The following is a 15,542-nucleotide window of genomic DNA, read 5'->3' as shown; positions in this document are numbered from 1 at the left end:
GACCTGCCCACCACCAATGTCAGGCTCACCGTTCTATAGTTCCTTGGCTTTTCCTTACCCCCTTTCTTAAATAGTGGCATCACATCAGCCAACCTCCAGTCTTCCGGCACCTCACCTCTGACTACCAATGATATCTCAGCAAGAGGCCCAGCAATCACTTCCCTAGCTTCCCACAGAGTTCTAGGGTACAAATCCTGGGGATTTATCCACTTTTATGCATTTCAAGACATCCAGTACGTCCTCCTCTGTAATATGGACATTTTCCAAGATGTCACCATCTATTTCCCCACATTCTATATCTTCCATGTCTTTTTTCACAGTAAACACTGATGCAAAATACTCTTTTAGTATCTCCCCCATCACATGCGGCTCCACATTTAGGCTGCCTTGCTGATCTTTGAGGGGCCCTATTCTCTCCCTTGTTACCATTTTGTCCTTAATGTATTTGTAAAAACCTTTTGGAATTTCCTGAACATTATTTGCCAAAGCTATCTCATGTCCAGTTTTTGCTCTCCTGATTTCCCTCTCAAGTGTACATCTACTACCTTTATACTCTTCTAAGGATTCACTTGATCTCTCCTGTCTATACCTTACATATGTTTCCTTCTTTTTCTCAACCAAAACCTCAATTAGTCATCCAGCATTCCCTATACCTACCAGCCTTTCCTTTCACCCTAACAGGAATATACTGTCTCTGGACTTCTGTTATTTCATTGAAGGCTTCCCAGCTGTCCCTTTACCTGCGAACATCTGCCCCGATCAGCTTTTGAATGGTCTTGCCTAATACTGTCAAAATTAGCCTCCCTCCAATTTAAAACATTAACTTTTAGATCTGGTCTATCCTTTTCCATCTGGTCTATCACTATTTTAAAACAAATACAATTATGGTCACTGGCTCTAAAGTGGTCCTCCACTGATACCTCAGTCACCTGCCATGCCTTATTTCCCAAGAGTAGATCAGGCTTTGTACCTTCTTTAGTTGGTAGATCCACATACTGAATCAGAAAATTTTCTTGTAGACACTTAACAAATTCGTCTCCATCTAAACCTTTAACACTATTGCAGTCCCACTCTATGTTTGGAAAGTTAAAATCCCCTACCATAACCACCCTATTATTCTTACAAATAACTGAAATCTTCCTACAAGTTTGTTTCTAAATTTCCCACTAACTATTGGGGGGAGGGGGTGGTGGTGGTGGGAGTGGGAGGTTTCTATAATACAATCCCAATAAGGTGATCATCCCTTTCTTATTTCTAAGTTCCACCCAAATAAGTTTGCTGAATATACTCCTAAGAATATCCTAAGTTCAGCAATATTACTATCCCTTATCAAAAATACCACTCCCCCTCCTCTCTTGCTCCCCCTTTCTATCCTTTCTGTAGCATTTGTATCTTGGGACATTAAGCTGCCAGTCCTGTCCATCCCTGAACCACATTTCAGTAATTGCTATGATATTCCAGTCCCATGTTCTTAACCATGCCCCGAGTTCATCTGCTTTCCCTGTTGGGCCTCTTGCATTGAAATAAATGCAGTTTAATTTTTCAGTCCTACCTTGTTTTCTGCTTGACTTGCTCCCTTTTCCAACTGTACCAGTCTCAGAATGATCTCTTTTGAAACTATTTCCATGGGTCCCAACACCTCCCCCCCACCCCACCCCCCCCCCCCCCCCCACCCCACCCCCCCCCCATCTTACGAGCTTAAATTTTCCCAAGCAGCTTTTGCAAATCTCCCTGCTCGTATATTAGTCCCATTGTAGGTGCAGTCCATCCTTCTTGTACAGGTCACTTCTACCCCAGAAGAGATTCCAATGATCCAAAAAGTTGAACCCTTCTCCCCTGCACCAGCTCCCCAGCCATGCATTCATCTCCTCTATCGTCCTATTCCTACCCTCACTAGCACGTAGCACTAGGAGTAGATATTATTACCCTCACAGACCTCCTTTTTAAATTCCTGCTCAACTTTCTATATTCTTCCTTCAGAATCTCATCCTTTTCCCTTCCTATATCATTAATTCCAATGTATAGAATTATATCCTGCTAGCCCCTCTCCCTTTTGTGAACATTCTGTTCCTCTCTGAGGTATTATTGATCCTGGCACCAGAGAGGCAACACACCATTCTGATTTTTCACTGCTGGCTACAGAAAGGTCGAGCTGTGCCTCTGACTACAGAGTCCCCTGTCACAATCAATTGCTTGGAACCTGAAATACCTCTCATTACAGTAGAACCTGTTGCGATACCGGAAACTTCGCTATTCGTGCTATATTCCCCTCAGAGTCTATCACCCCCTACATTTTCCAATTTAGCATACTTGTTTGAAATGGGCATAGCCACAGGTGACTCCTGAACTACCTGCCTACCTCTCCTACATTTCCTCATGATAACGGCGGCACAGTGGCACAGTGGTTAGCACTGCTGCCTCACAGCGCCTGGGTTCAATTCCCGCCTCAGGCAACTGACTGTGTGGAGTTTGCACATTCTCCCCGTGTCTGCGTGGGTTTCCTCTGGGTGCTCCGGTTTCCTCCCACAGTCCAAAGATGTGCAGGTCAGGTGAATTGGCCATGCTAAATTGTCCATAGTGTTAGGTAAGGGGTAGATGTAGGGGTATGGGTGGGTTGCGCTTTGGCGGGGCGGTGTGGACTTGTTGGGCCGAAGGGCCTGTTTCCACAGCGTAAGTAATCTAATCTAATAACCCATCTACCTGACTGTATCTGAGGCTTTTCTTTCCTATAATTGCCCATCCATCATATCCCTGGCTCTTATAAATTCCTTATTGCCTCTAACTGCTGCTTCAACCGATCCATTCAATCTGAAGGGATTCACAACCAAAGACACTTCCTGCAGACATAATCATCAGTGATATGGAAACTGTCTTTAAATTCCCATTGGAAAGCAAGAGCATATCACTGTGCTAAAGGCTGTCTTTGCTGCTTCACAATCTACACACCCAGAAAGTAGCACCATCTTTTTGCTCTAAAAAAAAGGTGCTCCAGGCTAACCTAGTACTTACAGTTTATATTTTTAAAATTTAATCAAGAGACAAATTTCCATAAAACATATAATCAAGAAAGAGCCCACTCGGCTCACTACTGTAGACTTATAGCAAGGTTACACGTTAAAAACTATACACTTATCTGTTTCCTGTGTTGTGAGCGGTCCCACACAGGTTCTTCCAAGGTCACCTGTGAATTTTGCTGTTTGTTAATTTTTCTGAGACGCATTCCAAAGTCCAGGGATATATGAATTCAAACAGCAAAGGCAGCAACTATACAGACTCATTGCTTTGTCAGTTAGCAGTGTAGGTTTCTTTCTTTCTCTCCCTCACTGACTTCGTGCTCGCTGCCATTTGTCTGTCTTTCTCCCTTTTAAAAGTGTCGTTGTTTTGACTATTTTTCCCCAAAGTTCCAAAACAATGCAACAACATTTAAAACAGTAATTACTGCTCCTGGAATTTGACAAAAGCACCTCCAACACTTAAAAAAAAGGAGCAGCTCTTGCAGCCACTATTTTTTCCCATCCTCCTGAGTCCAAAGGAATTTCTGGCTAATTGGAGGTACATCAAGGTGGAGAAAACTACAGGCCAATGACTCATGGACTATTGTTGAGACCACTCAGCCCTCCCACCTTCCCATTGTTTCTCATTTATATAAACAACCTGGGGTGCAAAAACTGGTTGGAAGTTGGAATGATTTGTGATACCAGACTAAAAAGATCAAGTGGATCTGTGAAGAGTTCTGGAACTGTAAAATGAGGTACAATTCTAGTTTATTAAACATGTTGTCGCCACCATCACTGCATTGCTGATCATAAAGCAACATCCATGCCTAATCTACTGTACCCTTCCAAGAACTTCCCAATTTCTACCTCATAAGTATAATCTCCAAAATTTGGGGTTCAATGGAATTGTTGGGAGTGGATAAAACATTGCTTGAAGAGGAAAACCTGCTGGGAACTTTTTCTAAATGGGAGAATCATTAACCCGTGCCCCAGGAATAAGTGTTTGACCCAAATCTCCAATCTGCTCACACCTTCCCATTGTTTCCAATCTAGGTCAGACTTTGATTCAACAGTTCAACAGAATTTGTAACTTTTGGTATAGCTGCCTACAGCCCAGGAAGTATGAAGCAAGGTATTGCTGTCGACATAAATGAAAATGAACCAATTGTTTCTGGTACAAAGTTGTATTTTCATTGAGTATCACTCCATTCTTCCATGAACATTCATGAATACATCCTTGTGATGTCTTCACAAGTCTTATATTCTCTATGTACTATAGACTATCATAAGCATTATTGTTGCTAAAATTTCAGGAGGGTTTCTTCATCTAGAAGGCATGATTAAAGTATTCTAAGATCGTGTTCAGTAACAGGTAGCACAGTCAATCCGTTAGAATTAATTCAAGTGGAAGCAGAGCAAACAATCACACTGTAATTCAACATATTTGTCTAGTTTATTTTTATACTGAAAGACATGTTTGTTCAACGTTACTATACAATATTGCATATTTTAAACTTTACTGAGCAAAGTTTTTGTTGAAATAAAATGTGTTTCAAGGATTTTGCTCATAAATCATTCTGAATTCTTTTTATTCATTCACAGGATGAAGGTGTCATTTGCTGGGTCAACATTTATTACCTATTTCTAATTGCCGAGAGAACAGTTAAGAGTCAGTCAGATTTCTGTGGGTGTCAAGTTGCATATGGACCAGACGATGTAAGGAACGCAGTTTCCTTCCCTAAAAAATAGATGGGTTTCTGTATGAATATTGGTTAGTAGCTTATTGGCCTATGGAACAATAAGATCAGGATTAAGCCTGAAACTGTCCTTCCCCTCTGTCAATAAATGCTTTCAGCAGGAATGAGTAGCAAATAGGAGTGCGAATAGTAGTTAACGTTCTCTATTTGAGGAGCACTAGGTCCAATTTTGAGCAAATTGAAACTTAGTATAAGACGTAGGAGAAAGTGAGGACTGCAGATGCTGGAGTACCAGAGTTGAAAAATGTGGTGCTGGAAAAACACAGCAGGCCAGGCAGCATCCGAGGAGCAGGAGAATCGACATTTCGGGCATAAGCCCTTCTTCAGGAATGAGGCTGGTGTGCCAAGCGGGCTGAGATAAAAGGTAGGAGGGAGGGAATTTGGGGGAGGGGCACTGGGAATACGATAGGTGGAAGGAGGTGAGGGTGAGGGTGATAGGCCAGAGAGGGGGTGGGGGCAGAGAGTTCGGGAAGAAGATTGCAGGTCAAGAGGGCGGTGCTGAATCAGAGGGTTGGGACTGAGATAAGGTGGGGGGGAGGGGAAATGAGGAAGCTGGAGAAATCTGCATTCATCCCTTGTTGTTGGAAGGTTCCTAGGTGGAAGATGAGGCGCTCTTCCTCCAGGCATCGTGTTGCCACGGTCTGGCGATGGAGGAGGCCAAGGACCTCCATGTCATTGGTGGAGTGGGAGGGGGAGTTAAAGTGTTCAGCCACGGGGCGGTTGGTTGGTTGGTGCGGGTGTCCCAGAGGTGTTCCCTGAAATGTTCCGCAAGTAGGCAGCCTGTCTCCCCAATGTAGAGGAGACCACATCGGGTGCAGCGGATACAGTAAATGATGTATGTGGAGGTGCAGGTGAATTTGCGACGGATATAGACGGATCCATTGGGACCTTGGAGGGAGGTGATTGGGGAGGTGTGGGCGCAAGTTTTGCACTTCTTGCGGTTGCACGGGAAGGTGCCGGGAGTGGAAGTTGGGTTGGTGGGGGGTGTGGACCTGACGAGTAAGTCGCGGAGGGAGTGGTCTCTCCTGAATGCTGATAGGGGTTGCACTTCTTGCGGTTGCAGGGGAAGGTGCTGGGAGTGGAGCTTGTGTTGGTGGGGGGTGTGGACTGACGAGTGAGTCACAGAGGGAGTGGTCTCTCCTGAATGCTGATAGGGGTTGCACTTCTTGCGGTTGCAGGGGAAGGTGCTGGGAGTGGAGGTGGGTTGGTGGGGGGTGTAGACATGATGAGGGAGTGCACTTCTTGCGGTTGCAGGGGAAGGTGCCGGGAGTGGAGGTTGGGTTGGTGGGGGGTGTGGACCTGACGAGGGAGTGCACTTCTTGCAGTTGCAGGGGAAGGTGCCGGGAGTGGAGGTTGGGTTGGTGGGGGGTGTGGACCTGACGAGGGAGTGCACTTCTTGCGGTTGCAGGGGAAGGTGCCGGGAGTGGAGGTTGGGTTGGTGGGGGTTGTGGACCTGACGAGGGAGGCACTCACCTCCCCCCACCTTATCTCAGTCCCAACCCTCGGATTCAGCACCGCACTCTTGACCTGCAATCTTCTTCCCGACCTCTCCGCCCCCACCAATTGGACATTTAAGAGGGCTTTTCATGTTGTCATACATCCTACTATTGTGTTAACACACCCTGTGTTAGCAAAACAGACTAACAAAAATAAAAGGGAATGAACGTCATCTATAGTGAAAGGTCAGAAGAATAGCTGAACGCTTGATCCAGAAGACACACTCTTTAAAAGAAATGTCTTAAAGGCGAAGTGAGAAGAAGAAAGATGAAAGAATTTAGAGGGGTATTTCCAGAGATTAAGGTCTAGGCAGTTGAAGGCTCTGCCAACAATGGTGGTTGAAGGAACGTGATTGGAGGCTAAATCATTCAAGAGAAGATGTAAAGCTAGAACATATTGCAGAGATAGGCTGGGAATTTAGGGAATGGTAGTTGAATGCCAGCACCATTGTATATGAGAAATCAAGGCTAATGTAGGATGCAAACGTTGAAAGTCGTTCAAACAAGTTTACTTTATGAATATTTGAAATATGCGGGCTCCTCATTGAAGAACAATTGGACAGGCTAGGTTTTGATTACTGGAATGTAAAAGAGGAAAGGATGACTTGAATGAGACACAGAAGATCCTTAACAGTTTTAATATGAGAAAAGAAGGATCCTATTGTGGAAGAATCTAGAATAGGGGTCATTGGTTATGAGGTTATGGGCCTCTAGGATGTAGGACAAAATGGATAAAGGAGCTGCACAAAATGGCTTCTGCAAAGTGCACAAAAGGGCTTCTGCATTGCTAAATTAGATTGCTCTGAACCAGACAGAAACAAGAAACTGCAGACTGGTGTTTCCCCATGCTTACATGATTACCTATAGTTAAAGCTATGAAGAAGTAGATGGATAAGATGAGGAAATACTAAACACATTTGCAAGCTGCAAGTTCTTGTAGAGGAAATACTAAAGTGCATTTTTAAAAAGGTGACATAAGCCATTACACTTTAATCAATATCATTGGTTCAAGCTACTACCCATGAAGTGATTATAATTATTGATTGATTGTAATTATGCACTCATGCTCCATGTCTGATAAAGATTAATGTAAATAAACCTTATGCAAACTCTGTAAGGTTTTTGGATTCTTTTGATTGCCAAGAAGTTTTCCTGCTTCTGGGCGAATCAGAGTCTGCCAAACCATCACTGTAACATACAATAAATGATTGTTTGCATGTTAGACAAAAAGTCATTTACAGGTGTGTTAGTTGACCAATCGTGGAACCGAGTGACTTATAGATCATCAATTAAAGATAATGTGTCATCCATCTAAGACAGAGGATTTTTGTTTCTCCCACAGAATTGTGAATCTTTGGAATTCTCTTTCTGGAAAGGCACGGAAGAGTGTTTGAATAATTTGAAAGTAGAGTTGGATAGATTCTTGGTAAACAATAAAGTGAAAAGTTATTAGAGGTAGATGGGCATGTGGTATTGAGGTTACAATTAGATCAGCAATGATCCTATTGAATGGCAGAGCAGGCAAAGGTCAATTCTTTCTCATATGTGTATAACGCATGTATTTGTATGTACTGAGGACATTACATAGTTTAAGCACAATTAATTTCACCAAAAAAAGTTAGGGTAATGGTTAGATGCAGTTTGGGAAATTAAGAAGGAATGCAATACAAAGATGGGAATTGCAAGGGATAAGGAGGGAGAAGTAGAGAAGAGGTTTGTTCACATTTGGGAAAGTTTAGGGAAGGCAACGGCCTAGTGGTAGTATTGCTGGACTATTAATCCAGAGACCCAAGGCAATGTCCGGGGAATTAGGCTTGAACCATGCCATGGCTGCTGGCAGATTTGAATTCAATGAAAAAAATCTGGAATTAAAAATTTAGTTATGACCATTGTCAACTGTCAGGAAAAACCCATCTGGTTCACTAATGTCCTTAAGCAAGGAAAGTGACATCGTGGTCCGATCTAGCAATATGGTCATTGCTTAAGTGTCCTCCAGGGTAACTAGGGATGGACAATAAATGCTGGTCCAGCCAGTAACCTAAACAACCCATATATGGACTTAAAGTTGCTGATGAGTTTGAATGTTACTCTTAATTGTGGGGACCATGAGGTTTAATTTTGATGTCAGTGAGGATGGGTTTTAACTGGGTCATCAACTCTGTTTTGATATATTCCCAGAAATACCATATTACATTGCTCGTTTGATGTTTATTCACAGGAAACTTGACCATGTCACAGTTGTTTCTTCCTTCCAGATGTTATTTGATTATATCTTAGTACTGTATTGGCTTGTTATATAACATATTTTGTTCTTGGAGTCATGCAGCTTTGCTATTTCTTTCTGATGACTGGGCTTCATCTCCTTGAAGCTGGCTTTCTGCAGGGGGGTATGGAAGGTAGCGATCTGCGTTCGGTTTGGGTTCTTCATATAAAAGCTGTGAAAGATAATAAAATTATAGAACACTTTGGGTGCAAATTACTTATATCAATTGCATTTCTGCAAATCAGGAAAAAATTACTTGCAGTTTCTCCATGCAGAGCTGTGAAAGCATGGCAATAGTGAAGTTTATTTAAACATTATTTATTTTTAACTTTTTAAATTCTTTTGAATTTCTTCTTTTATGTATAAATTATGTTGTTCACCAGACTGTAGAACAAAATGTCAAATATATACTTCAGAACTTGTCAATGAAAATTGCCTGAAAACTTCAGTGTTGCTAGGTGAGGAAGAAGCAGGTAACATGAACTTTTCCCCTCTCCAGCTTGTAACTATCCCTCACTTCTCAGTTTGTTTATCTCTCAGTCCTTATCATTCTGTCAGGAATGAAGGGCTTATCATATGACTGTGTGTCTATACACAATGGAGTTTCAAAGGATGAGGAGGGATGCCATTGAAGCTTACAGAATATTGAGAGACTCGGATAGAGTGGACATGGAAAGAATGTTTCCATTAGTAGGAGAGGTTAGGACTTGAGGGCACAGCCTCAGAGTGAAGCAATAACCCTTAGAACTAGATGAGGAGGAATTTCTTCAGCCAGAAGGTGGTGAATCTGCGGAATTCATTGCCACAGAAGACTGTGTTGTTGAAGTTATTGAGTTTCTTTAAGAAGAAGATAGATAGGTTCATGAGTGGTAAGGGGGTCAAAGGTTATGGGAGAAGGCAGAAGAATGGGGTTGAGAAATCTATCAGCCATGATCGAATGGTGGAGCAGACTCAATAGACTGAATGGAGAAAGTGAGAACTGCAGAGGCTGGGCTTTTCTGATGAAGTGCTTATGCCCAAAACGTCAATTCTCCTGCTCCTCAGATGCTGCATGACTGGCTGTGCTTTTCCAGCACCACACTCTTGACTTGGTAGACTGGATGGCCTAATTCAGTTCCGATATCTTATCGTTTTATTGTCTCTTTCTTTTCAGTCTGTGTTTCTTTCTCTTCCTTACCTAGTTACTCTCCTGAACTCCTGCAGGTTCCAGACAATTATTTTGTGGAGGTTCTTCAACTTAATGGCTTTGTGTGTGAAGAATTTTTCTTTGAAACCAGTGAAGGTAGAGTTTGTACTTCATCACTTCCTCTCAAATGGACTATTTTTCTGCAATATTTGTAAGATATCATAGCACTGGCAGGGTTTATGGATTTGCACTTGCTCTCCCATGTATACTTCCTTTTCTGATGCTTCTTTTATAATTCTGTGGTTAAGAACTGTATGGTCACTGGAGATTTCCTGAACCAAGTTTCTATTTATTATCCAGTATTGCCATGTTATATTTATAGACCTCTGTTTGTCTCATCAGCTGTGTTGCTTTGCCTCTGGTGATGTCTCTCCATAGACTGCAAAAGGCTTGGTAAGTATTCATCAACAATACCAACTGCTATGCAGTCTCGTATTAATTCTAGTCATAAGTCTCCACTCTTGAACCTTTCAACTGGGCTGTCAATGTCTTTAATAAAAGTAGTTACTGGTTCACCTGTTTTCTGGACCCTGTGTTGAATTTGTCCTTTTCCAGAATCCTGTTGCTCCTCAGACGGAAAGAGTCATTGAAGGCTTTTAAGACTTCTTCACATTTATGTCCTGTTTTGTAATAAGTCTGCTTTTTATCCCTTTGGAGCAATGTGTTGAAATGTTTAGCTTCAGCCTTACTGTCCAAGCCCGAAGCAATTCAATACCTCAAGAATCACTTTTCTCCAAAAGGCCCAGTTTTGGGTTTAATTTGTCTCTGTTATGTATCCAGTTCTCACAGATAGTTAAACTTTAGAATCTATTATTTTTCTAAGCTTTTGTATGGTTTAAGTTTTTTTTCCCAGTATTTGAAACTTTCCCACACAGCTCAGCCTCTCATTGATTCTTGCAGTCACTGGCTTTCCTGGGGAATTCCTCAGCGAAATATAGTGCACTCAAACCATGCAAAGCTGTTGAAAACAGTTTATTTTAAGGTATTTCAACAGCCTCTTTACTGTTTCCCCTGGAGTATTGAATATTTACAGCCACTTTTTAATTTTTCTTGTTGTGCTATCTTGCTGTCACTGTGTGTAATGGTGGTGTCCTCAGACCAAGACAGCAGGGTTTTAAGTGTAAGCTGCTCTTAATAGGGATCTGGCTTTCCCAGACTACGTTCCCTGTAATTCTTTTTTCCCTACAGTGCAGGCCAGGACACTGCAGTGGTGACCAGAACCAAACCTCAAAGTCCCAGCATGTCAATCTGCATGCTTGGAACCTTCAAATGGCTTTTCTGCAACTTAGAGGGTCCATTGTCACACAGCTATCTGCCTTATGCATCCTTATAAGTGATCTTTTACTCACCACATCCATGATCGTTGTTTGATTCTCTTACACGAAGCTTGCAACCAAGGGATTGGGAATTTCTTCACAGACTGCTATGCTTCTCTGTACAGCCTTCAAAATGTCTGCGAGTTGATTTTCTGATTCTACAATTTGATTATGGAGTTGTTTTGGGAGTTCTTCAACTGTCTATGCTGCTTTGGCATCACATTTTCAGTGGTTTGGAGTGCAGCCCTGTGGCTCCCATGTTGTTTAGGAGGAAGTGGTAGGGTAATGGGTAATGTCACTGGACTAGTAATCCAGACCCAAGGTTAATGTTCAGGGGACATATGTTGGAATCCCACCAGAGCAGATGGTCAAAATTTGAATTCAATGAAAGGTGAGTCAAAAAGTGATGACGTAACCATTGTAAATTGTCATAAACACTCATTTGGTTCAGTAATCCCTTTAGGGAAGTATATCTACCACCCCTCTCTGGTCTAGATGTGCCTGCAAACTTACAGCAATGTGGTTGATTTGGTTCTAGCCATCGATGCAGATATCTCATGAAGAAATAGAAGTTGGTTAGTCTAGTTTTGAAATGATTACTTAGTTGTCGGTATTTTCAAATAACAACTGAATTATTACATATTGCTGAATTATAACTCTGTACAGCAAGGCTTTAATGGTTTCAACAATGATCATTCTCCCTATATCCCTGAGTCATATGCTGTCTTATATAATCATGTCCCAGACATTAACATTTACAAACCCAAATAATACAGAATTCACAAGCAAAAACTCAATGATAGGGATATAAAATGTATTAGGGGATGTGACTTTAATTGGAACGTGAAGAAAGCAATTAGAAATAGATAGAGATGGTAAACAAGATCACAGATCTACTCGGCATTTTTGCTCTAAGCATACACTTGTTTAGTTCCTACTCGTGGAGACAGTGCACTACTTCCTGAACACAGAATAGAGAAGCAAATGGTACTATTATTATTTTAAATAACGCAAAACATTTTAAAACTATTATAGCACCACCTATCAACATAACATCTTACAAAAATGCTTCATAGACTGAAATGCCCCTTAATAGTCTGAAGTTGTGAAAGGTACTGTTTGAAAACATTTTGCTTAGAGATTACAGTTCTGTGAACTAGTTCAGGTCAAATGCAGGGAGGATGTTCTGGATGCCCAGGGAGTCCAGAACCAAAGGTCACAGTTTAAGGATACAAGGTAGCACATTTAGGACTGAGATGTGCAGGAATTCCTTCACCCAGAGGATGGTAAGTGTACGGAATTCTCTCCCACAAATATCAGTTGAGGCTAAAAGATTGAATGTTTTCAAAAAGAAGTTAGGTGTAGTTCTCAGAATGAAAGGGCAACTGGTGAAAGTGGAAAAAGGGTACTGATTAATCACCGTCGTATTGACTGGTAGAGCAGACCTGAAGGGCAGAAGGACCTATTCCTGCTCCTATTTTCTATGTGCCCTATGTTTGTATTTCCCATTTTTAATGCATAACCAGGCAGTCTCTGGTGATTTTGCACTTAGGATGTCTAGACCTACAGTCTATTCAGATCAGGAGAAAGTGAGTACTGCAGATGCTGGAGATCAGAGCTGAAAATGTGTTGCTGGAAAAGTGCAGCAGGTCAGGCAGCATCCAAGGAGCAGGAGAATCGACGTTTCAGGCATGAGCCCTTCTTCCTGAAGAAGGGCTCATACCCGAAACGTCGATTCTCCTGCTCCTTGGATGCTGCCTGACCTGCTGCGCTTTTCCAGCAACACATTTTCAGTCTATTCAGATCAATCAATTTACAGGCAGGAATAATTGAACTAAAGCAAGAAAGACAACAAAAAAATACAGCTTTGCGATACTGAGTGATACCAACACAGTGGGTTCCATTCCCACACCAGGTGAGCTTAACTCGAAGGTCCTGCCTTCACCAGCTCACCCCCTTGCCTGAGCTGTGGTGACCCTCAGGTTAAACCACCACCAATTGTTGACCTGCAATCAGAGAGCAGTCCTCTGGGATGATAGTTACTTTTCTTGATGATAAGGTGTTGACAAAACTGCATCTAGTGTACTGTGCATAGAGAAATGGTAAACCAGCTGAAAACATGCTTTGGTTCTGTCTTCACAAAGGACATAAATAACATGACAAAAATGTTGGGGAAAACAGGGTCTAGTGAGAGGGAGGAAGTGAAGGAAATCAATGTTAATAGGGAAAAAGTGTTGGAGAGATTACTGGGAGTACAGGCCAATAAATCTCCAGGCCTGATTAATCTATATCGCATAGTATTTAAGGAAGTGGCTGTAAAAATAATGGGTGCATTGGTGGTCATCTTTCAAGCTTCTATAAGCTCTGGAACAGTTCCTACAGGTTGGAGGAGACCTAATGTAACCCAACTATTTAAAAAAAAGAACTAAAGGGAAAACAGGGAAGTATAGGCTGGTTCGCTTGAGATTGCTACAGTCCCTTATTAAAGATTTAATCGCAGAACACTTAAATAACAAAATGAAAAACAATGACAAGACTGGACAGATTCAGCATGGATTTACAAAAGGGAAATCATGCTTGACAAATCCACTAGAATTTTTTGTGGATGTGACTAATAGGGATCATGTGGGGGTGTCGGTGGATATGGTTTACTTGGACTTCCAGAAAGTTTTCAATAAGATACCATCTAAGAGATTTGCATGCAAAATTAAAGTGGGATTGGGGATAATGTACTGGCATGAATAGAGAATGAGCTGGCAGACTGGGTACAGAGTGTAGGAATAAGCAGATCTTTTTCCAACTGGCAGGCAGTATTGAGTGGGATCGGTGCTTGGACCCCAGCTATTCACAAATGTATATTAATGATTAGATGAGGGAACCAAATGGAATATCTCCAAGTTTGGAGAAAGCACAAAACTTGGTGGGAAGATGAGCTGTAAGCAGATGCTTCAGTATGATTTGGATAAGTGAGTCAGTGGGTAAATGTGTGGCAGATGCAATATAATATGGATAAATGTGAGGTTATCCTTTTTGGTCATAGAAACAGTTAGACAGATTACTATCTAAATGGTGATAGATTAGGAAAGGGGGAGGTGCAGGGAGATCTGGGTATCCTGTAGAACAGTCACTGAAAATAAGCATGCAGATGCAGCAGGCAGTGAAGAAGGGGAATGTTATTGTTAGTCTTCATAGTGGGAGGATTTGAGTAGACGGGCAAGGATGTCTTCCTGCAATTGTACAGTGCCTTGCATTGAGGAGAAACTAGTGAGCTTGTGGATTGATCTGCTACAGGAAGCAGTTGAGGTCAAACCACTGAATGTTTTCAAAAACTCGACAGATATAGTTCTAGTGGCTAAAGGGATCAAAGGTTATGGGGAGAAATCAGGAACAGGAACTGTGTTGGACAATCAGCCATGAATATATTGAATCGTGCAGCAGGCTGAGAGGGCTGAATGGCTGAGTCCTCCTCCTATTTTTGATATTTCTTTGTGTCCTTACTTGAGCGAGGATGTTAGTTACCTTGGAGGTGTTGCATAGCGCATGTACTAGGCTGAATTCTGAATGAAAAGGGTTCCCTGAGGAAAAAGCATGTAAAATTGGCCTATATCCTCCAAAGTTTAGAAAAGATGTACTCACATTGAAGTGTTTAAAAGTCTTAGAGAGCTGGACAGTGGAGAGTTCTTTCCACTGCCTAGAGAGGCTATGACTAAGGCTTATAATTTCAGGATAAGATTTAAGATTGAGGTATTGAAAGATCACATAGTTGGAATTTTTTTAAATCCCAGAGGACTATGGATGCTTGGTCTATTAGTTTGCTTAAGGCCAAGATCAATAGTCTTGAAGCACAAGCAGAATCAAAGGATAGAACTAAGAAGTATGACAATAGAGTGGGAAGTGATGTTAAGGTAGAAATTCAGTCTTGTATAGAAATAAAGCCCAGGTTTGATGGCACTGGAGCTGACTGCTGGTTCTATTTCTTATAGTCTTAGGAGGAAGAAGGAAATACACATTGGTTAGATTAGAGGACAGCTCGATATATTGAAAGTTATTGCTGGGGATTTGTTGGTGGAGGGGCCTCTTGGAAAGACAGTCAGTGGAGGGAGATGAGGTTTTTTTTCTCACTGAACTCCTCAGTGGGGGCCAAATCAGTGCTCTACAGATCAAACAAGCACAGAAACTCAGCTTATGAGCACCATCCCACCTTCCAGTCATTTTTTCTGGAGGTCAGAAGGGTTAGCAGTTTGCATTGGTAATGTATTACATGATTATGTGTCTCATTAAGCCTGATTTTGTTCTAGCTCAGTGGTAATGTCCCTGCACCCGAACTTGGAGGCCCGGGTTGAAGTCCCATCTGTTCCAGAGATGTGTAATAACATTTGTGAACAGGTTGATCAGAGAAATAAATTAAACCTGATTGTCAGAGACCAACAGGAATTTACCAGTCTTAAAATATTCAACTCGAGGAATTTGTGTAGCCAAAACAATCCTAGAAGTCTAAGTACAGTCATAATGTTGTAGAGTTGTACAG

The sequence above is a fragment of the Chiloscyllium punctatum genome, chromosome 15 (genome assembly GCF_047496795.1).
Source record: "Chiloscyllium punctatum isolate Juve2018m chromosome 15, sChiPun1.3, whole genome shotgun sequence".
Lineage (NCBI taxonomy): Eukaryota > Metazoa > Chordata > Chondrichthyes > Orectolobiformes > Hemiscylliidae > Chiloscyllium > Chiloscyllium punctatum.
The sequence above is the reverse complement of the archived record's forward strand: the minus strand, read 5'-3'. Positions refer to the sequence as shown.